The sequence below is a fragment of the Ictidomys tridecemlineatus genome, chromosome 1 (assembly GCF_052094955.1).
Source record: "Ictidomys tridecemlineatus isolate mIctTri1 chromosome 1, mIctTri1.hap1, whole genome shotgun sequence".
Lineage (NCBI taxonomy): Eukaryota > Metazoa > Chordata > Mammalia > Rodentia > Sciuridae > Ictidomys > Ictidomys tridecemlineatus.
In genome coordinates this window covers 255,154,830-255,182,185 of record NC_135477.1, presented here as the reverse complement: position 1 = coordinate 255,182,185, position 27,356 = coordinate 255,154,830, and positions in this window count along the sequence as shown.

Here is a 27,356-nt window from a genome sequence, read left to right as displayed (position 1 = left end):
CCAACTTGGGGGCTAAATCCCAGTGTGATGAAGGGGGAGAACAGATCAAAAATTACTGTGCTATTGCAAAGTACTTCACTTCTAGGTCAAAACTCTAAGTGAAGAGATTTAAAATACAGAAATTTCAAGAGAGCAATTTTTCTCCAGGAGCTTTACAACTGAATTCTACTAGTTGTTTTTCTTGTGCATAATTTCTCCAAGTAATTAAAAAGGATGGCACAACGTATAGCCTAGATTCTCAGTGATGGAGAGGGTGTTGTGTGTCTCTTGTTTAGTAAATGCTATCAGATTTTCCTGCACTGAAGAAACTCAATTTACTAAAAGCAGCAGAAACTGCTTATATGATAAACCTTCTGAAACATTTTCCCTTGGAAACATTTGTAACCTCCTGTATCAGGGATGGAGAGTTCCTATTAAAAATATATCAACACCCTCATAAAGACCATTTTCCCTCTGCAATTTATTCTGAGAAATATCATCCAAACCACAAATTTGTTGACAATCAATTTTTGCTTCTTTGTGCAATGCCGTGCAAGAGTATCTGTTTCTTAATAATAGAAGGGTCCAAAGACAAAATAGCCTTCAGTTACCAGGTGCAACGACACTGAGAAGCTTCCAAGCTTCCTCTTTTGTGGTGGCCTATCTGCACATCAGTCATTGGCCCCAAACCCTGCGCCACAACAGGGATGTGCTCTTCTGCAGGCACTAGACTTCCCCATGGGGGTTAATTGACTTCAGGCATTAACACGGTAAATACAGAGCCTCAGCTACATCATGAAACATGCCTCCTGGGTACAGATGTGGGAGTCACTTAGATGCTCAGAGGGATGCCCTTCATCTCGTTTTTCATCAGAGGAAATACAGAAAGGCATAGAGCAGGAGGCCTAGCAGCCCGCACACACAAGTCTGACACTCAGACACCTGAGGCTGCCTGTGTTGAGTTCTGTAGGATGCTGCTGTGGAGATCTGCAACTGCTGTTTATCTTCCCGTGGGTGTCCTTCCCCATCTCTTCCCTAACAGAGCCCCTAATAGAGAATGCCTTCCCATAGATGTGTTTGGGGCTGAGCTCTTCCCTTGCCCTAGAAGAGGGAACAGGACTCAGATTTGCTCAATCTGAGAAACACAAGGCATGACCACAGGGATCAGTTCATGAACAGCACCCCCTGAGCCCAGGCAGGAGCCCCCTTCTCCACACAGGAACATGGCTGAAGTGATCGGGAAGGAGACACTATCCAGGGATGGAACAAGCCACTGCAAAGCTCTGTCACCCAGAAATGATGAGCCCAGCTGGGCTGGTGGCCATCTGTGCCACCTGAGCAGAATCTGCCTGAGAAGGAGGTAGCTTGGGAGGAAGCAGACCCAAAATGCAGAGGGGCAGCCTGCGGCTTCCATGCGGGCGGCCCTGGCACTAGGCTCACCTCCAGCACCCAGGGCTTCTACGATACAGGAAACACATCAAGTAAATCTGGGCCGAGTTTCTGTCACTTGTAACAACAACAACAAAAAAGTCCTAATACAGACTCTGAGAAGGAGAAAAAGAGCAAAGGTGTCTAGACAAATCTGTGTTTATTTATTTTTTTTAAGAGAGAGTGATGGAGAGAGAGAGAGAGAGAGAGAGAGAGAGTTTTTTTTAATATTTTTTTTTTTTTAGTTACTGGCGGACACAACATCCATGTTGGTATGTGGTGCTGAGGATCCAACCCCGGCCGCACGCACGCCAGACCAGCGGGGCTACCACTTGAGCCATATCCCCAGCCCCTCTGTTTATTTTTAACCACAAAGCTTTTTAGTACTTGGGTTGCTGGCTAACGTGTAATTTGTATGGCAGGTAAGACAAAATTCTTTATCATTTTTTTGTATTTTTGTTTTGGGGTTCATACTAGGAGTGTTGACACATGCAGACAGGAACAACTGAGCCAGAAGCATCTGGAAAAGATTAATTTCCTTAACCAAACAGCGAGGAGGCTGAAGTTCCCAGCAGTGGTGTTGGCTGGACCGTGGCTCCCGGGCAATCTGGTAGCAGCTTTCTCACGTTGCCAATAATAAGATAATTGCTACATTTTCCTCTCTGCCGTGAATAATTTATTTGTGGCAACTGTCCCTGGAATCATACGGAAGTAGAACAACTCTCTTTTTGTTTAAGAAATTGGTGTTTTTGCTTTGTTTTATGAAAGGCATAAAATTAAACTACAGGGAATCAAATAGAATGTGTCAATTCAACAATCGTGGGTTCAGTGCCTTTTCAGGAAAAACCTTCCGCTGGGGAGGGCGGACAGAGGAGACACAGGACACTGCACCATAACCCTGTGCCCAGGGAGTTGTCAGTCCAGGTGGACACAGAGGCAATATCAGCAAGGGAAACAGCGCGCGCACACGTGCGCGCGCACACGCACCTACCTCAACCATGCACAGGACAACTGCCATGAGAAACAGAAAAGGTCATGCACCTTCAGAAGAGGAGCATGTTGCTAAGGATTCTCCAGAAAAACACAGCAAGTGGGATGGAGAGAGGGCAGGGATGGACCGTCAAAAATGACCATCAACTGGATCAATTAAGGTGGTAAACAGGTGAAAACCCAAAACTACTGAGAAAACACATAAGAAATTTAAAACATTTAATCAATATCAATTTTGGAATAGGAATAAATGTTTGACTAGCACATCTTATCCACTGTAATTGAGTTTTGAACTGCCATAAGATATCATAAGAACCATCTGAGAGAAAATTGTGGGGAGGGGAAGCCTAAATTTTTAAAAAGTCATCATTTTTATGGTGTTTGTAGGAATTATTTCTAGAATAATGCCGTTTCACAGCTATAACTCAAACTAGGTTTTACTCTATTGGTTTAACTGCAGCATGTCTAAAATTTAGAGGTTTTTATAGCACTCAATCCCACATAATGATGGTTAAAAGCCTTGGAGAAAATTCAATTATAGTAGAGGAGAGTTTTGTACTGTTTTTCCTTCTCCTTCTCGAAAAATGTGCTTCATTTGAAGACCTGCTAAGTAAATAGCCATTTCCAAATTTCCAGTCCCAGCATCTATAAAAATAGAGTCAATCACTAACCCAGAAATGCTAGAGGGACATGTGGATTATTAAATATGGTATAGGAACATTTTTTAAGAGAAATTCATTCTGTAAGAGTAATTCTTGCTCAGACAACATATATCCTGGTCCTGATAAAATTCTAAATGTATCACATAGTGAAATAATTACATAAATTTCTATGAATATGTGTGACATCAGAAAGAATGCAAGAGGGCCCAATAATGCTGAGGGCTACTGATCGCACTTCTCATCTGAGAGAAACTAGAAAAGGGAACCCTGGGAGAGGAGGCGGCCTTCAGGAGGCTGGTACACTGGGACATCCAGCTACCAGGGACAGCTCCACCCTGGCAGCTGGGTAAAGGGGCATCTGCTGTCTCTATTGGAAGGGAGGAGTGTAACCTGCTGCAGGTGGTTTAGCATCCTCCTCCTTCCTCTCCACATCCTCCTACTTAATGAAGGCCATTCTTTCAGGCCACTTGGAGAGGGAACTTATAAGGAGAGGAATAATACCTGTTTGGTCTAAGAAAATCATGTCTAAAGAAATTGTGCGGCTCACACAGAATCAGACAGCTAATTCACATGGAGCCATGTAGAACTCAGTCTCCTGGACCCTGTTCCCAGCACCTCCCACTACACCAAGGCCAGGGCACGTCTTCTCTCCTGGGATAGACATCTCTGATCAGAAATTTCTGTCTTTGGATATTTCAACTGGCAAGAACCACAGAGGGACTTGGCCACTACGTCTAAAGGGTGACAAATGGGCTCTGGGGATGGGTGTGTGCTCACTCGAGGAACTGGGCTTCTTCATAGATTCGGCTAAGAAGGAAGTTCAGGCGAGTTATGTGCCTTTATGTCTGTATGGAGCCTTGTCAATATTCATGCATTATGCATCACAGCTGTTTGCAAGCTGAGGATGGAGAAGAGCCAGGGGCTGCAGCAGCCTGGCAGCTGGTTTCAGTCTCTGTGACACCCCCTCCAGGTACATCAGATCCCTGCTTTCAGCTATGGTCTTGTCTTTCCTACAGCAAGGCAGCATTAAATGGACTATTTCAAAAATCAGATATTTAAGAAAGGATATAGCAAATATAACATTTACAATAGATTATTTAACCCAATCAATAAAGCCAGCTTTCATTTTTGGAGATAGGATTTGGGTGGAAAGAATACATGTTTCTGCAAAATAGCATAAGAGTGCTAAGAGCCCTGATTTATTTCAAAATCATAAGGATGCCACTACTCTGGGCAAATTTTTTAAATTTTCTTTAAAGAAATCACTTATTTGCTCTTCTGTTGCAGGATGCTTTGGGGTGTGTGTGTGTGTGTGTGTGTATGTGTGTGTGTGTGTGTGTTTAGTCTTTGTTTAGTCTTATAGTTCCTCATCCCAATTTTTATTATTTTCATATATATTCAGAGGTTTGCAGAGTAAATCCAATCAATTTTTTATTTTTAAAGATGCTTTGATTCTTTTTCCAATATTAAATCAACCAATTTTGCAAACATACACACATGTCTAAGTAGATACTGTGTTAACAATTTAAAGGGGAGAATAATTTTTTTATTTATGTGGTTTTTTTAAAATTTTTTTTTTAGTTACACATGACAGTACAATGATCTTGACATTTCATACATTTGAATCAAATGGGGTATAATTTCTCATTTTTTCTGATTGTACAGAAATTGCAGAATAATTATAACAGAAGTGTGTTTGGATTCATTTAAATGGTGTGATGAGTTGTAACCCACCACCTCTGCCTGGCAGAATGCTATGGGGTGGTGTGGTAGAGAAGGGCTTCTAGGACCAGTGAGATTTCCACAGTCTTTCTCATAATTCCAAAGTAGAGTTCTTCTCCCGGCAAAACGGAGAGCAGCCAGGTGGATCAGGCTGACTACAGCTGCCACAGAAGCAGATCCAGTTGATAGTCCAGCTGCCATTTCTCACAGCTGCTAAATTGGGGTCGCACTTTCTTTAATTCAAAGACAGCATTCTTTCTCCTTTGTCAGAACATTTTTTTCTCTGTTGGGTCAGTATCTCAATTACATGGATTTCATAAGCTTTTGTGTCCCTTGGCTCTGCATGTCAGGTCCTCATCTTTTAGCATCAATTTCTAGTTATAAGGATTGTGAGGTGGAGAAGTTAACTTTATCAAATTCCCTACAAAATGCACGGGATCTGGTAAGGGTGGGATTCCAATGACTGGTGCAGCAGGCTAGTCATCCCAGGAAAACAAAATTTCAAAGCAGCAATAATAGGTATCAGGCTTTATCTTCTGCTTTGACTTCTCACGAAAAAAAAAAGCTTCATTCTGCTGCACCCAAAGCCCTGGGTTAGTGACTAGGCTGAACATCTTTATTAAAATCTGTTGAGGGCTTTATCTTTCCTGGATGCCTGACCTAAATTTGCTGAGTATACACACACACACACACACACACACACACACACACACACACACACACCATTGTGAAAAAAACTGTTGTCTCCTAAATATTTGTTTATACTCTGGATAAAATCATCATCGAGATTTTATCCAGAGTACATGGGAGCATTTTCTAGTAAAAGCATTTTCTCATTCGGAAACAGCTGCAATCTCCTCATCCATCTCTCATTCTCCCTACCAGAAATTTTAGGAAAAGACCACTTCTACATCCTCGACAAAACAGTTCAGAGAATTAGTTGAGTAAAACGTTTTGTAATTTCATACCATGGCTAAGGAGTTGTTAAGCAAATATCGCAAATATATCCTTTGACGGAAGCATTCCTCTCACATCTAACCTTAGATATAAGAAGCAACAGAAGGAAGGAAAGTCACTCTTTCTACATTTGTTCTCTAAATAGGGTCCAAGTCTCCTCAGCCTTTATTATTATTGTCACCATCATCATCATGACTTTGTTCAGGTTTTTAAGTAAGAAGACACTGGAGGTCTGACATTATGCTTAGTGAAATAAGCCAAACACAGAAAGAAAAATACTGCAGGATCTCATTTATATATGGAAACACAATCTTTAAAAAAAGGTCAAATAGAAAGAGAATAAACAGCAGGTTTCTAGGGTCAGGGTGGAGAGGAAATGAGATGGAGGCCAAAGGATACCAAGTAGCAGATCCCGGGGGGAACATGATGGAAAACAATGTACATGAGGATGACAGTTAATAAAGCTGTACTGTCTTAAGAATTTTTGCTAAATGAGTAAATTACAGTTATTCTTCCCACAGGGGTGGGGGGGAAATGGGAAACTGTGTGAGATGATAGATTTGTTAATTTGCTCTACTATAGTAACCATTTTACTATTTATGTATCTTATAGCATCATGCTGCATGCCTTAAGTATACAGAAGAAAAATTATTCTAAAAAAAATAATAATACAGGACAAGGAACCCACAAAGTCCCAAACTCTCTAAGTCTGGAGGGGAGAAGTGGAGTTTGTGTTGAAGGGAGAAGGAAGCCAGGATGACTTGGTCCTAACACAGAACCAGGGCGACAAGTTCACAGCCAAGTCCACAGCATGAAAAACAAGCCAGGCTTGACTCTGGAAAATAGTAAAACATGTGGGCAGGCCTGGTGGGGCACTCCTGTAGTCTCAGCTACTCCAGCAGCTGAGGCAGGAGGATTGCCAAGTTAAAATCCCAGTACTGCAAAAAAAAAAAAAAGAAGAAGAAGAAGAAGAAGAAAGAAGAAGAAGAAAAAAAAGAAAAGGAAGGGAGGAAGGAAGGAAGAGCCCAACCTGTTTTTGGGCTTCCATGTATATCATGCAAGATACATGGTCTTTCCCACAGCTGGCTCTGTGGCACATGGATAGCCCACTGGATAGTGTGATAGCTGTGCGTGTGCTATCCGTTGTGCTGGATAGTCCATCAGGCCCCTGACTGTAACAGGCGATCCCCTCTGCACACACCTAAGCCAGTTCCCAAAGGAAAGCTAGGTCAGGAGGAGGGAAGAAGGGGCCGAGTGCACTCTGAGTGGTTCCTACAGCAGGCAGAGTGGGCTAATCTTATCTCTCATGCCCTTGGCTACAAACATCCCCAAGGTCTAGAGAAGAAAGCAAAGCTTCCTCAAGAAGTCTGACTGAGCAGGGCCTTGACACTGCTGAAGAACACACCTGGGTGTTTCTCACCTTTTCTTCATCCCTTCACCCTGCCACGGAGCCTGTTGGACTTTTCTTAATCATTTCTTTGGAAGGCATTTGTATGGCAGAGATAAGCTGCTTCTGTTTATGCACTGGGGCCCTTTAGCGAAGGTTCATGAATCGTTGTAATAGCTAAGATTTTTTGCTATCCATCCCAAAGTAAATTTCTGCCTCCCTGGGGCAAATTCCTCCTCTGCTGAGAATGCATGCCACGCGCATTTCTAATGTTCTTCTGCTCTTATCCCACTGATGGCAGACAAACAACGTCCCCTGAAGGACTTTCCCACAGGTAGCTCTGTGGCACCATGGACAGCACACTGGACTTCTAATGAAGAATGGTCTTTCCCAGTTACTTAAGAGAATGTTTGGATCTTCTTAGGGCAAAAAAATAAACCTCTCTAAAATGGGCCTCCATTTGGCAGAAGAGGGAACACTTCATCTCTACCGTGACTTTTCTCACTGGCTCTAGACTTCGAGGAGTCCAGATATCTTCAAGCACGGAGAGGCAGCCCCTGAATCCCGGGAGGAAGCTGGGCATTGGGAAGGCTGACTCTCCTGGAGCAGAGAGTACTGTTTGCTGAGCTAGATCATGATGTGGTGCTACTCCATGCTTACATACATAGGCTGCGTCTGCACCCTTGAGTCAGCTAGAGCAGGCAGGACAGGTGAGGAATGAGATGGAAGAGTGGGTGGGCTTGGAGTGGATCCCTTGGTGGGATTCCTGGGGACACCTGGCCTTTCTCCTGATGGGGAAGGGCAAGATCATGGAGGAGAGGAAAATCAAACTCTGCCTGTGTCACAGCTGTGCACAGAACTGGTCAGTGCTTATAGCTTTGACCTTCACCAGCCCAGCCCTGCTCCTTCCTTCACTCATTCACTCTTTCAGCAAATATTCAATGTCAAGTATTTGTGAGTACTACCAAAAGTCAAGGTCCAGGAGACGCACGTCCCCCCACATCCCCACCACCATGCCAGTGGGAAAACACACACACCGAGATGAGCAGAACTTGGGTGGAGTGAGCACAGGTTCCCCCGCAGCACTTGCTCCAGCTTGAGTGGCGTTTCTCACCAGCAGGCATCAGGGCTGCTTTGGGAACCTGACGTCATTTGCACTTCCACGTTCATTGTTTCAGAGGAGCATAATCAAATGCTGCCTAAATTAAGGCCTCCCATCTCAGTTCACTCTTGCCACAAACTCAGTGACTATAATCAATGAGATAATTCCTTTTGTTTAGAAAGATCTGATTTTAATTAACCTCTTCCTGTGTTTGCTCCTCATTCCAAATGCCTTTACCAAGAGTATGACTCAGGAGACTCTCTGCTAGGGCCCCTGGAAGAAGAGACAGGCAATAAGCACCCAGCGTAAGGAGCACCCAGTTCTCCCTTCTCAAGACTTTACACCTCAAAGATCAAGTTCCCATCTGGAGGGACTGGAGCTTGCTCTGGACAGCTTCTGTGGACAGAGTGGAGAGAAAGTGGCCTGAAAGATGGGAGCCGCTCTGTGAGAAGGACAAAGACCACATTCTGCCCGGTTATGTAAGGCATTGTGTCAATTTCACACAATCTGTTGTAATGACATTTGTCCCAATCTGTTGACCTTTTCACATCACTGGAGCCAGTCTAGATCAATAGATCTCTTCCTGATGTACACTGCCCAGAAGCAACAAGATGCTTTTGATCTTCAAGAAACAGAGGAAATATTATCATAACCATGACAAAAAAACAATTAGGAAATGGGCAAAGAACATGAATAGATATTTCTCCAAAGAAGATAAATAAATTGTCAGCAAGCATATGAAAAAAAAATGTTCAACATCACTGATTATTGGAGAAAGGCAAATCAAAACCATGGTGAGCTATCACGTCACCACCCATGAGGATGGCCACAATCAAAACTACAGAAAATAACCAGTGCTGGAAAGGGTGGAGAATAGGAACTCTGCACTCCTGATGGAAATGTACAATTAAGCAGCCACTATAGGAAAAGTGTGAAAGTTCCTCAAAAAGTCAAAAATAGAACTACCATATGATGCAGAAATTCCATTTCTGGGTCTATATCCAAAAAAAAAAAAAAAACCCAGATGCAGGACCTCAAAGAGGTATTTGTACATCCTTGTTCATAGCAGCATTATTCATAATGGCTAACAGGTAGAAGAAACCTAAGCATCTATTGACAGATACATAAATACAGGAAATGTGGAATATGCATACGAGGAATAGGATTCCTCCCCCAAAGGACAGATTTTACAATGTGGATGAACCTGGAGGACATCAAGCTAAGTGAAATGAGCTGGTCACAGAAAGGTACGGTCCGAGTCCACTTATATGAGGGACCTACAATAATCAAACTCTGACTACTCAGACTCTAAAGAACAGTGCTTTCCAGTGGCAAGAAGAAGGACGAAATGGAAAATTGATAGGTTCAGAACTGTAGTTTTTTTCAAGAAGAAAAGAGTTCTGGAGATTGGTTAACACCCCAATGTGAATGTACTTAACCCTAACTGCACACTAAAAATGGTTAGGATGGTAAATTTTATGTTGTGTGTTTTTTATTGCATTTTTTAAAAAATCACCCAATCAAAAACATGAGAATAAAGATTGAATACATGCTGCTGTAACTTTTAAATACCACGTGTTTAGATGCCCAGGATTTCTTCCCTCCACTCATCCCAACACAACCTCTCCTTTTCTTCAGGCCACTGTGACTAGGCTATCATGTGGGGCCTTGGGATGAGGTGGAGATAACCAGAGAGACAGAGACAGAGTGAAACAGAGAGAGACAGAGAGAGGGGGGGGGAAGGAGGGAGAGAATAGAGCCTGAGTGGAATTAAACACTTACCCAAATGAGTTTAATATGTTTAACAATCAGATTAACATGAAAATCACTGGACTTGATGAATCTGCCTTAAAAGACTAATATTCTGAGAGATGCTAACACTGACTCCCCTGACCCCATGTCTGGGGAAGAAGATTCAAAAACAACAAAACACTTCTATACTGTCTGAATTTTGCTGAATTGAGATTATTCAATTAAAAGTCTAGGTTTATGCCCAAGCATATGAATTTGGGATTTTGGTATGCAATTTGGAAACCTGCAAGTACCTAATGGAAATATTTGATCATAGTCATGTGGGTCAAAGATATGATGGATGCTATAAATCAGGATTATCAGCCAAAGGAAATTTATCACACACACATACACACACACACACACACACACACAATATTTGGCAGTATATGGAGAGATTTTTAGTTGTCACAAGTTGGGGCATGCTACCAGCATCTAATGAGTAGAAGCCAATCATCCTACCACACATAGGATACCCTCCCACAATGAGGAATCTTCCTCCCCCAAATACCAGTTGCATTGGGGTTGAGGTACAGGAGATTTGCCAGAAATGGAAACCAACATGTTTGCCCACTTTTTTTTCTATATTAAAATAGCTAAAATGCAAAACTGTGAATCAGCTGATTTAAGAAGTGCTGTCCTGCTTGGCCTGGTGGCACATGCCTGTAAACCCAATGGCTCAGGAGGCTGAGACGGGAAGATCTCAAGTTCAAAGCCAGCCTCAACAACTTAGCAATGCTCTATGCAACTCAGTGAGACCCAGTCTCTAAATAAAATGAATTTTAAAAGGCTGGGGATGTGGCTCAGTGGTTAAGCACCCCTGGGTTCAACCTTTGGTAATCCCACCACCCCCCTGAAAAAAGAAGTGTTGTCCTCTGCTGGGAGGCAAAGGACAGCTATTCTTCTCTACAGACTCCATCATCACCACCACCAACAACAACTTGAAATGCAAACATCAGGTAAAAAGCTGCCAGGAAGAAGCAGGCTCTATTTGAGTACTGTGTTTAGAAGTTGTAGGGGCAACATCCTGCCTGACTTCTGAAGCTCACATTTACAGCCTCCTCTTGCAACCCTGGGGCAGATTCTAAATGACCATTAGGACATCATAATTCTCTCTTGTTGAACTCTTACAAGGATCCTTATCAGTAGAACAGTAGAAGTATGGAAGGCAGGGACACAGTGACATGGTTGTCAGGTTTGAGATCTCTGAGATTATGCACCATATCTGGGTAAAATCATTACCTTGAAGATAACTGTTAACTGTCCTATGGCCCGTACTTATCTAACACTACATCAAGTTGATCTCCAAGCTTAAAGAGAACATTACTTTTGGACACTCTGAGTTCTTACTTGCAACTCCCAGATCAGCTACTAAGTTTCAGAAGAACTTGGGGCTTTGGAATTGCTCCATGTCCTCAAAGCCCTCTTACCACTGGTCACCTGATACTCTTCCCCACCACAGTCACAAGCAGGCCACTCCCACAGACAACTAATAAAAAGGAGCGCCTTCATTTACCTCTTAGCCAAGTTCCAAAATTCCATCAGACCTCTAAATTCCACTGGTCTAAAAAAGAAAGATAGATATGGATACATAGATACACGTAAATGAATCTCCTTGTCAAAACACATTCCAGATTGAATATCTCTCCCCAACAAATTTCCACATCATCTTATGTTTTCCAAAGATGAGTAAAAAGCTTCCATTAAATTTCTTCACATTTTATTTCATTTGAGCTCAAATTTAAATATATCTGCCCCCCACCAAAACGACTGCAGCCTAAAACATTTATAGCCAGTTTCCAGCTACAGACTCAAGCTTATCTATGAATCTAAGTTTTCAAATAATATTGAAATAGAACTTAAAAACTAAGGTTCTAGTCTTTCCATAACAAGGACTTAGTAAAGAAATGAAAGTGACAGACATGAAATTGAGTACACAGTTCATGAGGGCCATACCTCCAAAAAAGTGCTACATTAAGTAACTGAGCAGGTTGATGTTTCTTGAAATTTGCTGAGAATAAATTTTAAATTGCATTTCTATGGAAGTAATTGCTTATCCTCTAGAGAAACAGCTCCTAACATCTTCAAGGACCCTTTCTAATACCAAAAAAAAAAAAATTGAGAGAACTCTCCCACAAGATTAAAAAAATGCAGAATATATGCAGGTCTTTGCATTAATTCTGCAGTCGTCGCTCAGGAGTCTGGGTCCCAACTGCCTTCTGCTAATCCTGTATTGCGACAGCCAAAAAATTATTCCAGAAACGACGGCTTGTGCAAACATCCTAGAACATGCCCACTGCTCCCATTAAAGCCTCAGATATCACTATGTCTGCATCATATTTGTCTATATTAGAAAACAAATGTCCTCCTTATCTCTGTGAGCTTTAATCCATGATCTACTGTTAATGTTTTAGACCCTATAAATTTACCTATCTAGTTCTCTCTAATTAAACCTGAAAACTGCTCACCTTCTTCTCAGGCATAGGGTTGAATTGTGAGAACCCATAGAATTCATGAAGGGCCTTTCTATATGCAAATAATAAATGTGATAACTTATCATTCCCACCGCTGAGATGATTATCCACATAAATCTTAACTGAGCCACTGAGAGGTGCTTTAAATCACCCCACTGGTGCACTGCATTGTGGGTGATAAGCCAGCACTTCCACTGTCCCAAATCTCCGGCACTGTCCCTGGAATCCACAGCCTTGTCTGCAAGAATCTCTAAAGAGAATGCAGGCCACCCTCAGCATGCCAGCCCTCTCCAGTGCCATGGGCATACTCACAGGTAAGGAATACCGTGGGCTCCTGTTTTGTAGTTCTTCCTTCCCTGCCTCTAGCGGGCCTCGTGAGCTGTATATTATTACGCATCTGCCTTCGGGTCATAGAATCACAGGCATTCTTTTGGAGGTGTGAATTCATGGGACCCATAAACAACTTAGATGTGGGGGGAAAATCACGTCTTTATTTTCACCAACCCTTAAGTGAAATTTAGCGTTCCCTTCAAATATGAATGCAGGCAACAAACCACAGTAGTCTCAGGTTCTTTATCACCAGGAGAAATCACAGATATTTCCATATCACATTAAGGTTGTGCAGATATGGCAAAATACTTATTCTCATCACTATTTCAAACTTCAGATAGCTGTTAGATTTTCTGTGAGAACTTGTTGTTGAACATGGTAATAAAGAAGCCCATTTATAATGAAGTCACTAATTTAAGGCATATATATGATACATATTAATATATTAATCATATTTTAATAAAATCGGTTTCCTTAGTAATCCTATATATTTTATCTTGTGCATTTAAAAGCACTCGGAGAAATGATTCATGAATCTCATCAGGTGACCAAAGGGGTCCAGGGTGCAAAGGAGATTAAGAATTTCTATTTATCTGGATTCAGCTTGACCTGACTTCAGCCATCTTGAGTTGTAACTGTCATGATGCTCTGAGAAACCCTGGCTGGTATTCCCTGCAGAGTTTCCCAGTACACTCTAAATAGACAGAACCATTAAAAAGGTATGCGGAGATTTACAACTGGACTAGGGCACCAGGAGTGTGGCTGCCCCTCAGATATTGGCTTGTCATGAATCAGGTCCATTCCAGCTTGGATGAAGTTACTTTTGTCTTCACCTATATATTTGACCCTATTCTGACCAAATCACAGGAACTCACCTGGTCTTACTGCCGCCCAGGACCACGCTTTTCTCAGTAAGTCCCCAACAAATTGCACTCTGCAATCCTGCACCTGCCTGCCTCTTCCCTAGGTCTCGTCCCTCGTTGGGGCCAGGTCTCATATACACTGGCACAGGATATTCCAGAACACTGTCTTGAAGGTGAGTCTTTGAATCGACACTGCCACCTCACCCAAGACCCCTCATTGCTCTCAGTCCTCCACTTCAAAGAATCCCAACCCACAACTTGCATGCTCTGTGACTGCTTGTAGGGATGTCCTGACTTGGACAAGTAGAGACACTCTGGACAGAAGGTCTGTGCATATGGGCTTATCTTGATGGTCACCACTGGTGGCTTCCTCCAAGCACCTTACCCATACGAAAATGGCATGGACTTCTGACATGCATGAAAACAAGCCCCGAATGTCTCATTCATTCTGACAATTGGAGAACATTTCATCCACCTCCTAGCTCCACAGTAAAGTCAACGGAAGCCCAAAAAGCAAAAGGACCCTATTATGCTTCATAACTCAGGCATACAAAAGTCCCACACACAGTTAATTTCTAAGAATCTGAAAAGTTCTCTCATGTATGTTCTACATGGATGAATAAAAATAACAACTAGCATTGAATCATGCTTATTATGTCTGTACTAGGCACAGTTGTAAGAGTTTTACCTGTGCTCAGTCCTTTGGTTACCACAGAGACTATTAGGTAAATCCTGGGATTATCATCAGCATTAGATGGAGTAACAGGCAGAGAGGGGCTAAAGGCTTCACTAGGTCACACCAGTAAGTGATGGAGTCCAGATTCAAACCAGGCAGTCAGACCCCTCTCCCATCCCTTACCATGAGATAAGAAGCCCCAGCCCCCATCAGGCAGAGGTAACCGCGCCAGGTATCTCTCTAGATTGTAGACAGGAACAAAAAGGCTGCCTTACAGAACATTTTTTAGTCAGCTTTTACATGCTGTGACCAAAATACCCAATAAGAATGATTTAGAGGGGGGAAAGTGTATCTGGGGCTCATGGTTTCAGAGGTCTCCTTCCATAGATGGCCAGCTCCATTGCTCTGGGCTCCAGGTGAGGCAGCACATCACAGAGAAGGGGCCCAGGGAAGGAAACCGCTCCTCAAGGCCACGAGGAAGCCGAGCACGGAAGGGAAAGGGGAAGGGCTGTAGGAAGATGTACCCTTCCAGAACATGGCCCCAGAGACCCATCTCCTCCAGCCACATCCCATCTGCCTACTGTGACCACCCAGCCAGTCCATTCAAACCAGGATGGCTGATTGGGTCACAGTTCTCATAATCCAGTTATTTTACTCCTGAATATTCCTGCATCACCACCAGAGCTTTTGGGGAGACCTCATATTCAAACCACAACACAACTGGTCCATGAACTATACAGCTACCTTAGGCATTAAGTGTGTCTTGCACATAAGTTCCCCCAAATAATAGTCATTTAAAAGTTTTACTATATTTTTTGTCAAGGCATACACAAAGGTTAGTGGGGAAAGATGAGATGATTGAACCAAATCTGCAGGAGTAAGAGAGGAGGAACAGAAGGCCCAGGCTCAAGGTGAACAGAAATCAAATATTCAACATGTTCACAGTGGCATAAAAGTCTGTTGTCTCTTTCTCCCAAAATCTGGCCCTGCTCATGTTTCTCTTCCTGGGCAAAATTTGCTCTACTGTTCTTTCACCTTCTTTCTTGATGCCCTTCTCCCATCCCATCCACAAATCTTGTCAGCCTGACCCAGAAAATATCCTACAGAGTTCAAAATATGATTCACATGCAGAATTTAATCCCTTCTCAAAATTAGCACCAGCTGATCAAAGAAAGTCTGTATCAATGCTGGAAAATTGGAAAGGTTGAAAATGAGATTCAAATAATATTCAAGGATTTTCTACCCCCCAAAAAAAATCAGATATAAAATAGAACACTACAGCCCACAATTTCCAAATACCAGGGCAAACCCACATGGGAGTAAGTGGAAGGGGCCCTAGCCAAGGCCCACCTGCACCTTTAGCTTAGAGTGTTATTTGACCTCCTGCACCTCATTCTTTCAGGAAAGTGTGCCTCCCCTCCTAGGGCTCCCAACCATAGGATCTACCACATTCTAACCACAGAGCTGGGGTGTGACCAGGCAAAGTCACAGAGTTTCCTTCCTGGGAACTGAACCTTGGTGGAGGTACACAGGGTAGAAGTATGGTGGGGAGGACTATCAGATTGATAGCCACCCTAGAGAGGTGGATTAGAAGCTGTAGCTCCTGGATCCCCAGAACTGCATGTGCCCTGCTCCCTTAAGGCCTGATGGCTCCATCTTATTTTGATTCCGTAAGATATTCCAGATCTCAGAAGTCTATATTACTGTTATGCTTCATAACACGGCATACACTATGTCCATCCTTCTACAAGGATCAATATTATGTCATAGAATAAAACAGCAAAAGCAAAAGAATTCCCAGAAGAAATTTGCTAAAAAGCATTGACTGGAGACTCTTGACAGAGTAAAATGAAAGAATTATGTTCTAGATCTGCTAAGGAAAAGGACTTAAGAGAACTAAAAGAATGAAACATCTAATCAAGTAGGAAAGGAAGATGGTAGGAGTGAGGCTAAGGCCTCACTCAACTCAGACTTAATGTTATCATTGCTGATGATTAACTTCATCCTATGGACATGGCTCAGGACAAGTGCCTTTTGGAGGGTGTGGTCTAGGAGTCCAGGAGTCCCTCTATAGATCCATTAAAAGGGCAAAGGGGGCTTTGGGGTTGTGGCTCAGTGGCAGAGCACTTGCCTCACACATGTGAGACACTGGGTTTGATCTTCAGCACCAAATAACAAACAAAATAAAGATTTTTTTTAAAAAAGGGCAAGGGGAGGGAGGGGAAGGGAGAGGGCATGGGGGTAGGAAAGATGGTGGAATGAGACAAACATCATTACCCTAAGAATATGTATGAAGACACAAATGGGGTGACTCTACTTTGTGAACAACCAGAGACATGAAAAATTGTGCTCTCTATGTGTACTTTGAATTAAAATGCATTCTGCTGTCATGTATAACATATTAGAGTAAATAAATAATATTTTTAAAAGGCCAGCATGTTCATTTCAAGCACAATAAAAGCTGGCAGCCATGCATAGTTCCCTCACCCCAAATTCTCTTCCAGAGAAGTGACATCTTTCTGCTTAGGGTGAGATTCCAGTGTGCCTAGAATGGTAAAACTACATTTTAAATGACTCTCATTTAGCACTTAGAAGATGTTAAGATGTGTATCACCTACTTTAAAATATATTAGCATCCACGGTGCAAAACTATACTGAGTTAAAATCACATCTAACACACAGCCCGTAGCCTGAGGGACAATGCCCAACCAGAAGCCAGCAAGTTCCCCCACCATAGCAAGAACTTCAGTCCCCCAGTCTCACAGCATCAAAGGTTACACTAATTCAACTTGTGAAGGGCAGATAAAAGTTCCTACAGAGGGAGGCTGCACAACGGGTCCCAGAACCTATATGAGGGAAGTTCTAGTGTTCCACAGCACAGCGGGGCAGCTGTAGCTCCCAACAACCTGTTATACAATTAATGAACAGCAGCAGAGGGGCACTCCAAAGCCCCAAACAAAAGAAAGGTTAAGGAGATAGTGATGATAATCATCCTGATTTGATCAACATATATTGTATGCATGTATTAAAATATCACACCATACCCTATAAATAAATGCAATTGTGTGTTATATTTTAAAAATTATAAATTGAAACATTTGCATTGATGAATTTCCTGGTACCCAAGTTATGAGACTGAGTGAAATGTTCTAGTAACAATTCCCACCCTTTACACCCACCACTGAAGAAGAGCTGAGGGAAAGATGCCACTCTACCCGAGACGTCGTCAGTGTCCAGTTGATGAGTTGAGACAAGTCTGACCTCTGCCTCAAAGATCTCTGTGCCAGGTGGTCAGACGGCCCACAAGACAGAACATCCAGAGAGTCAAGATCTGAGAAAACACCGATGTAAATCAGATCTGTTTGGCCATTCCATTCTGCACACGCACCAAAGCATCATGTTGCACACAACATGTACCATTTTTGTCTATATTAAATAATTAATTTTAAAACAACAGAGAACAGGCACTTCACTGAGCTCACAGGTTTGATAATAAGTGTTTGTTTATTCAACATCCAGACAGAGGGTGGAGTTTGGTTTTCGATCTTCTTTCCCTGTAACCTGCTGGAGCTCCCTCATCTGCCTAAAAGAAGTTTCCAACAATCAAACAGATAAGTTCAGAGCGGAGAGACAGAATACCAATGCTTACGCATTACACTAAAGATAAGCTGTGTGTGTTGGGGATTTAAAGTGTTAGGGGATAATTTGACCCACCAAAACCAACAGATTAGCTTCATGATTCCATTAAAATGTGCAATTAATTTTTGACTTGAGATTTTTAAGCTGAACGGTTTAAGAAAATTTGGCTAGGTTTGAAAACAGCTTTGAGAGGCTTAACAGAAATTGAAATTTACTATATTCATAAGTTTAATTTATTATATCAACTACAGAGGAAAAATATATTTATAAATGCAGTAAAAATGTTTTGAAGGAATTTAATTAACCAAGTTGTAAATGTGGTTGATTATTTAAGGTAGTTGAACACTAATAAAAACACCCTTGAACTAGATTGTTGGAACTCACTGGATTTATAAAAAGAACAATAAGATTAGTAAGTAGGTCCTAGATAGGCTTAAGAAAAATAGGATCTCTTGCTGTTTTACTTGAAGAATTTTCATCTTAATTGAAACTCCAAAATAAATGTGTCATCCCCTTTTGGGGGGAAAAGCCACCTTAAAGGTAAGAGAAAATTCACATAAACACATCAGAACTATGAATCACTATAACTGAGATATTGGCATTATTCTCCCACAGAAAGAAATGCAGCCGTCTATGAGAGTTGTCCAATTTTGTGATCATTTTCCCCTAATTGTAGACCACTGCTGGGGTGAATCTTCATGTGAGTCTACTTAGCAACACATTGGTGGGCCCTGCTGGGTTCTGGCCGAGTCCCCTTCAATGTGGGGCTTATTGCCTGGTTGCTTGGAGTGCTATGGGCAGATGGTCCTTGGTGGTCAGTCCCTCAGGGATGCCTTAGCCACAGAGAAATCCTTGGCCAAGTCCACATCCCTCCCCAGAACAGAACAAACCTGTGCACTCCCTCATCCATTCAGGTGGACAAAGGCCTGGGCATCTGGGCCCAACTCTGAGGGCTATTCTATCTCCGGAGCTCTGCCTGGATTAGGCCCAGGTTGACTTTGTCCTACATAGCAGCTTACACTCCCCCTCTGCCCCAACTCCATCCCTTCTGCCCCTCCCCAGATATCAATGCCCAGGACATCCCACCTGCTCAACTCCTTCTCTGAGCCTGCTTCCAGAGAAACCCAACCTGCAACACAAGTACAGACACACATCTCCCAATAGGTACACTGAACATCAGCAAAGCCTCATGATTTCCACGCCTCCTGGCTTGGAAACAAAAGTTAGGACACCAGAGAGCTGTGAGCCACAAAGTGTGGATGATGGAGAGATCATCCTTATCTTAGTCCAAGTCAAGTGCCATAGGAAGATCCCTTAGACTGGGCAGTTGAAACAGGAACTTACTGCTTACAGTTCTGGAGGCCAAGAAGTCCAAAATCAAGATTCCAGCAAATTCCATTCCTGGGCACTCTGCTTCAGGAATGGTGCCTTCTGTGTGTCCTCAAGCAGCAGAAAGGGACAAGGAAGCTCGCTCAAGCCTCTTGTATAGGACACAAGTCTCATTTGTGACTCCACCTGTGACTTAATCAGGATGGCCCAACCTCCTGATGCCATCACACTGGGTATTAGAGTCAATATCTGACTTAGAAGATACCAGCATGTCAACCACAGTAACCCTGCAGTATGGAGAACATGACATCACCACTGAATGCATAGTACATCACACTCCATCCTGGGACCTATATTTGTTCACATTTCACCAGCTCTGGCTCAGCTCTTGGCCAGGCAGCTGTCCTCACATCATTGTCAAACATCAGAACTACCAACATTGCATCCTGCAGATTGGACTTCTGCTTTCAAGAAGATGGAGTGGACATACTTCCCCCCTGATTTCCCATTCCTCTCGCCAAATACAGCCAAAATGCCTGAACATCACATATAAAACAAATGACAGAAGATTCTTAAAGGTGATAAGAAGAAGGCAAAGGACCTGGATGAATCTCCAGAGAATCATGCCGAGTGAAAAAAAAGTGAAATGGTTACCTAGCATATAGTTTCATTTATATCATTTTCAATATGACAAAATTTGAGAGGTGAAGAACAGAGCCGGGGCTGCCCGGGACAGAGGGAAGGCGGGTGGGAGAGAAGAGGTGTGTCTGTGCAAGACCCAAGGGCTCCTTGGTGGTGATTTTGGAAATGTTGCTATATCCATGCCTCAGTCCTCTTGTGAGGTCATCCTGTAGCTTTGCAAGAGCTACTGCTGGAGGAAATGGTAAAGGGTACATGGAGACCCCCACAGATTTCTTACAATTGCCTGTGAAACAACAGTGATCTCAAAATAAAAAGTATAATTTAAAAAAAAAAAAAACCTCAAGGTAGATGTTAGCAATTTAGAGAAGAATCCTGTGAATAGGTAGAATAATTCTGAACTCCCCTTAGAAGCCAAATGGTTTCAGGGAAGCCCTGGAGCATGAGGAATCAGATGTGTCCCGCAACATTCCCAGAATTGGCATCAAAAGGAAGTCAGTTCTCAGAGATGAATTTACAGTGAAACTAATAAACTCAGAGCTTTGGGGCTTAATTTAAGCTTGCACAGGACACTGCCACAGCCCTGGGGCACCCTGCAGCTGTTAGCATGAGTAAAACCTGCAAAAGTAAGACATTTAAGCAAAAGTAGTAAAAGACCTCATCTCCTTTTACTCCCATCCCATTTCTTCTCATGCTGGGAAGTGGAGGTGTGACAACAGGTATTTGGTTGTCACACAACTAAGGAAAAGTTGAAGAGGGGCAGCTGACAGTCATTTCCATATCTAAGTTATTGCTAGCCTCCTCCATAGAGGAATGCCTCCTAGATTTCCCTTCCACCCAATCATACACAAAGAGGTAGCTCCAGAAGTCAGACTCCAACCCAACTCTACCTGTTGTCCTACTGAATTATGTCCCCCTAAAATCCATAGGTTGAAACCCTCTCCCTAGATGCAACTGTATTTGAAGATAGAGCCTTTAGGAGATGTCTTAGTCAATTTTGGTTGCTAGAAAAAAAAATACCAGAGGCTGGATTACTTATAAAGAAAAGAGATTTATTTAGCTCATATTTCTGGAGACTCAAGAGCACTGTGTCAGCATCTGCTTGGCTCTGGTAAGGAATCTGTGTGTACATCACAACATGGTGGAAGAGATCACATGGCAAGCCAGGAAGCAAGGGAGATTCAGGATTCTTTTTCTTATAACAGCTCACTTTAGAGCAGGAAGAAAAGATTAACATTAAACAGAGACATGAGATAGGAGGGAAAGGAAGAGAAAAGGGAAATTGCATGGAAATGAAGGGAGACACTCATTGCTACACAAAATTACATATAAGAGGTTGTGAGGGGAATGGGAAAATAAACAAGGAGAGAAATGAATTACAGTAGATGGGGTAGAGAGAGAAGATGGGAGGGGAGGGGAGGGGGGATAGTAGGGGATAGGAAAGGTAGCAGAATACAACAGTTACTAATAGGGCATTATGTAAAATTGTGGATGTGTAACCGACGAGATTCTGCAATCTGCATTTGGGGTAAAATTGGGAGTTCATAACCCACTTCAAACTAATGTATGAAATATGATATGTCAAGAGCTTTGTAATGTTGTGAACAACCAATAAAAAAAATTTAAAAAAATAAATAAAAAAAAAAGAGACTAGCTGGGATTCCTCAAGAACGACATTAAACTCTTCTGAGGGTGATGTCTCCAGTGACCTAATTACATGGCACTAGGCCCCACCCCATACAGGTCCCACCACCTCCCGACACCCCACACTGAGAACAAAGCTTCCAGCAAATGAACCTTAAGGGGACATGTGCAAGCTATATCCAGACCATGGAGGGAGGTAATGCAGGTTAAGTAGGATCATAAGGGTAAAACCCTAATTCAATAGGACTGAGATCCCTACGAGAGGAAGACATCGGCATGAACAAGCCATGACGACACTGCAGAATGAGAGCCCTCTGCCAACCAGGGAGAGAGGCCTTCAGAGAAACCAGGCCTGCCAGCACCAGAAATCTGGCTTCCCACCCCTGAACTGTGAGACAGTCAACTTGTGCTGCTTACCCCACCAGCCTGTGAAACACTATTATGGCAGCCTGAGCACACTTCAGTCTTCCTCCTTAAACGGGTAGCAATTAAAACAGGCTCAGAGGTGCCCAGAGCCAAGTATTATCGTACACTCTACTTCCAATCATCAAAGACACACAATTATGAGCAAAATGTTTAGTTTTCATGAGTCCAAGTCCAAACCATATCTTTTAATGAAAATCACGCAAAATAGAATGCACTAGAATTCCCATGTTTTGAGAGGCCAAACAGCAAGTACTGCAAACATCCCAGTGGGTGATATCTTATACATTCCAATGCCTGTGGTCACTCCGTGTGTAACTACAGCATCTCGTCTGATGGGATCCGGCCTCCCCAGATGAAATGGCGTGAAAAATTGAAGAGATACAGGGAAGTGGTCTGGAGAATCAAGTGTTCCAATGACAGAGTTGCCTTTGTATTGAACGATGAATCCATGCATGTAGGGCGGGAGTAATTTGATAACCACTACAAACCCCAACACAACAGGGCAACCCTAGTGTGTAGCCACGGGGATGGGCAGGAGCAGCACACAGCAAGTTGAGCAGTTAATGCACAAAGGTGTTTGTTACTTTTCAGTATTTTGTAATGTGTGTGGTATATCTGACAGCTTTTGATTGCAAAATTTGACTTTTCACATTTGTAATATTGCATAATATTTGTGCTTCTCCTTCTAAATAGTCACTTTCATACCTAAATTTGTGTTTGTGACTTTGTGTTCTTCTTTCTGAAAGCATCTCTTACCCTCAAGCTTTATAAACTTCACTGCTGATGGACCTACAAAGAACAACCAGGTAAAGCTAGCACAGGTGGCCCTGGGATATGTTAAGAAACGGTGTGTCATCAATTCCTCCAGGGCACCAAGAGCAGCACTGGGTTAAAGAAAAAGAGAGTAGGTGTTTAGATGTGAGAAAGTGACTGGGAAAAGACAAATTTTGGATATGACGCCTCTTTTAAGAAAACTAAGCATTTCTCTACATACATTTTTCCCTCAATCTATGAATATGCTCAATCCATGGCAAAAACTAATTCTGACCTAAAAATTCTCTTCTAGTAAGTATAAAATTAAATGTTAAAGTGACAGGAGAGCATCGTATCAGTTTTATTGACAGCATTTTTCTTTCTAAGTGATATATAAAATAGTACTGTTCCTGCACAAAGCCCTTGGTTTGATCCTCAGCACTAGAAAAAAAAAAAGTGGTGATTACACGAGTTGGCATCTTAGATTTGGTAAAATGCACTTGTGTGTGCAAGTCGTTTCAACCTGGGAGAGACTGGTCAACATGGCTGTGCCCCAACCAGGAGTCTTCCCTCCGGGGAGCATTTCCCTAGTGCCTACAGGCCCTTTCCAGAGCCTGAGGCTATTGCTCTCTGAATCACAGTTTGTCAATAAGCACAAGTGGTGACATCATTTTTGGGGGTGAAATGAATGGTGTCCAAGACGTGGGGTTGGCTGGAAACCTCTTTGAGGCACTTCTGCCGGGGCTGGAGCAGGGCACAGGAGTCTCATCAGCAGTCTAGCCCAGGCAAATGCATACATTCAGTCTTGGACTCTATTGCACGGTCTTCCAAGGAGGTAAAGGACAAAGAGCTGGGGCTTCCCTGAGCTCCCAAGGACAGGTTCCGTGTGTCCTTGCTAAACAAAGCTCGTTGGAGCTCAGTTCATTCTGAGACTTGCTTTTGTGTCAACACTTGGTGAAGAGGTTAGGGAGGACAGGAGTAGAGCCTCCACCCACCTCTGCTCACAGGACCCCCAAGAAAGGCTACACTGACCGGTCCACACGTAGGAGACTAGCCAGGGCCTGACCCCCAATCACCTTCATTACCCCACTTCTAAAAGCCCCTTCCAGCCACCCAGGGGGTGACTGATTCAAGAACCATAACACAAGACACAAAACTTAGTAATCATAAAAACATCTCTCCTTGGCACAGATAGAAGAATACAAAGATGTTGGCATAAGTTTAGCTTTTGGAAATGCATTTAAGTTTGTCCCAGGTAATTAGTTTATTTGTCCTCTGAAAGTGACCCAAAACTTACCCATTTGGAGTCACTGTTACTAACAGACATGTAATGGTTGCTAAGCAACATCACGCATTGTTATTTCTTCATCTAATTTAAAACTCTCAATAAAGGTCTTTGGAGAGAAGTTATTGTTCAGGGTGGGCTAAACACCATTTTTCACTGTAGCCCATTCAATTTAGAAAAGAAATTACAGCGTACTGTTTAATCAACATAAAATGATTTGTACAGAACATTTAACATCTTCTTGAAGTGCTGCTGTCTTCCTTTACTAATCAGATCTACTTAATTTATTTTAAACTTTCCCAAGGAGATTTCCTTTCTCCTTCGATCCTTGTCCCTGGTTCCATTCCTTCAACTTTCAAGACAATTTACAGTCACTCTTTCACGTGGGAACTGGGAGACCTGGGAAGGAGGATTTGAGGACTCAAGATGCGCTCTTATTACCCTGTAATTTAGTCTTGAGAAAGGAGTCTCAGTAGAGGAGCCTTCGTTCTAGGGAGTCACCCAAATCCCCACTTCATTAGAAAGAAGATGTATTTACATAGTGTTTTCTGATATGAATGCTGCAAAATCAATCAATCGTTTGTTCTAATAATAATCTGGCTTCACTTCAAGCATCCTGGGAGAGCATTCCTGAGGAATCCTCCCAAAGGACGGAACGTCACATTTTTTTTCAATCACCCAATAATATTTCTTGACATTTAAGATTAACTTCTTGGCAAAACTTGTTGGAAGGAAGTTCATTTCATCATATAGACAAAGCCTTTCTACAGAGTGACCACCTCAGTGTGTACTGAAACATCAAGTGAATCAAAATAGATTAAAACAGGCTCTTGGTTTACCACAATTGCTTGGAACCTGAAATAATCTAAGGAGAAAAAAAAAACTCATGGAAGGAAAGAACTATAAATATGAATAAATGGGCAAAACTAAAAGGAATATTTTAAAGGAAATGTAATTTTGTTACCATAACAATATGGAGAAAATCTGATTTTCTTAGCAGCAAAACCTCTCCTCGGACAAGATTGATGTTTGTTGGCTTAAAACCTTATTAAGCCCCTGGGTTTGTGTGTGCATGTAGGAAAGGACACTCCCCAGAGAGGACATTTAAATTATAATAGAACAGGGGCCAAATGTGACTAGGGTAAAGGTCAGTGTTCTCTTGGTTTTTGTAGATTTATCTTCATTATAGAGGCTGTGGTTTTAGGGTCCAAAGAGTAGGAGCAGCTAGTCACACAGGAAAGAAACTGGAGAAAGAGTCCCGACATCTAAAGCTTTCTTCTCTAATGAGACAACCAAGTACACCAAACAATCTAGGTTCGAATCTCAGCTACTCTGTGACCTTGGGCTGACCACACATATCCTTCTGTAGCTCAGCTTGCTCATTTGCAAAATGGACCTCCTAACACCACAAATGTGTGGTGGGGACAAAGGCACTCACACACAACAGGGCCAACTTCAATTATTGTGGCTTCTGCAATCTCTCACTTGGGTTAATATTCTACAGTCATGCTCTTGAAATTCCTCATCATTTTTAAACAAAGGTCCCTGTGTTTTAATTTTGATCTGGGATTCACAAAGTGTGTATCCGCCCATAAATACGTGCAGTATTTAGAAGGAAGCCTGATTTATCATCAGGGCCTGTTGCCATCTTTATTCCCCTCCTCCCACCAAAACGATTTAGGAAAGCTTCAGGACCCAGACCTTGGTACTGAAACTGGAATTTGAGGTGACAAGGGGAACGGGGGTTGGCAGAGGAGCTGGCTTGTGCACAAGGTACTAACTGGGCAGAATGGGAAACAGGGATTGCCCAAGGGGATCCAGCCACATCTGGACCATTTTATTTCCAAGTTCTTGTGGAAACTTTACAGACTGGTAAAACATGCATTGGCAGAGAATCTTTAAGAATTGAATTTAGTGACTAGCAGGTGATGGACGCATCAATTGTTGACACATAAAAACAGGTTCTTAGAAAGTGCAAGAGATCATTGGAAGACATTATCGTTTTAAATATTTTAAATATGAGGTCCATCTCTATCCTCCTCAGGTCAAGAGAACCATGCCAGCCCAATGTGCTTCCATGTCTAAATTGAATGAGCTACTCAGTAGGCCAACACACTTTTAAATAAATTGCCTTCTATTATACTACTTTGTCAAATATAGCTTCTGATGACCGGGCAGGTTAGCTACAAGTTTGAAAGTGGTTTAATTTCTGAAATTTGCTTATGTGCATGTCTGTGGACACCCTGCCCTCACACCCAAGCTCCAGCCACTGCGTATTCCATAAATAAACATCTGCCACCTGTAGAGTTTGGAGTCTCAGGCACCCTGGGGTAGGTGCCCTGCAGAGAACAACCTGGAGAAGACACAGTGCAGGACTTGGAAACCCATCAAGAATCTAGACAGGAAATTCCAGGGCTAAGGACCCAGGTCTAGTAAGTAAGGTAGGGCCCAAAGGCCAGCAAAACCTTTGTGGCCGCCAGCTCCTCCATTGGTGAGCAGGGGTCTGATCAGAAGGGTTACAACAGGCCCTCCAAGCACAGACTGCCTCTGAAATCTGGACTACCACTGAGTGTCAGCATATATAAAAAATGAGCCGGGCACAGTGGTGCTCACCTGTAATCCCAGCAGCTCAGGAGGCGGAGATAGGATCATGAGTGCAAAGCCAGCCTCAGCAACAGTGAGGTGCCAAGCAGCTCAGTCTCTAAATAAAGTACAAAATAGGGCTGGGGATGAGGCTCCGTGGTTGAGTGCCCCCGAGTTCAATCCTGGTACAAAAAAAAAAAAAATGAGCTTCATCTGCATCCCACTGTGGACTCACTACTTCCAAAATGTCACGGCTTTGCATTCAGAGACACACAGATTTCTCAGAGTCAAATTTATGCTCCCAGTTGCCCACCCCCAGCTCCCTCCCTCCTATTCCTTCCAGCTGCCCAAATCAGCAAGCTCCAACTCCATCCACATACATACATTTGCCAGCTGTTTCCATCAGGGTCATGGAACATTCCAGATGAACTGTGCATTCATTCATTTCCCAGTGATGAAATCAGGACACCTTCATCAGGAATAAATGAGTTAATTTATATTGTTGTGCTACGAGGTAAGATGAAAATGTTAGAAACGTATCTATTATGAACACAAAGGTCACCACCACAGAGAAAGAGAGCCATGTCATCATGGCAAATGGAGCCCAAGAGGATTCTAAATATAGCCTTAGTCAAGACTAGTACCAACAGTCTAGGGATCTTCTGGAAAATCATTTTTCTCATGTTGCCCTTTGCAT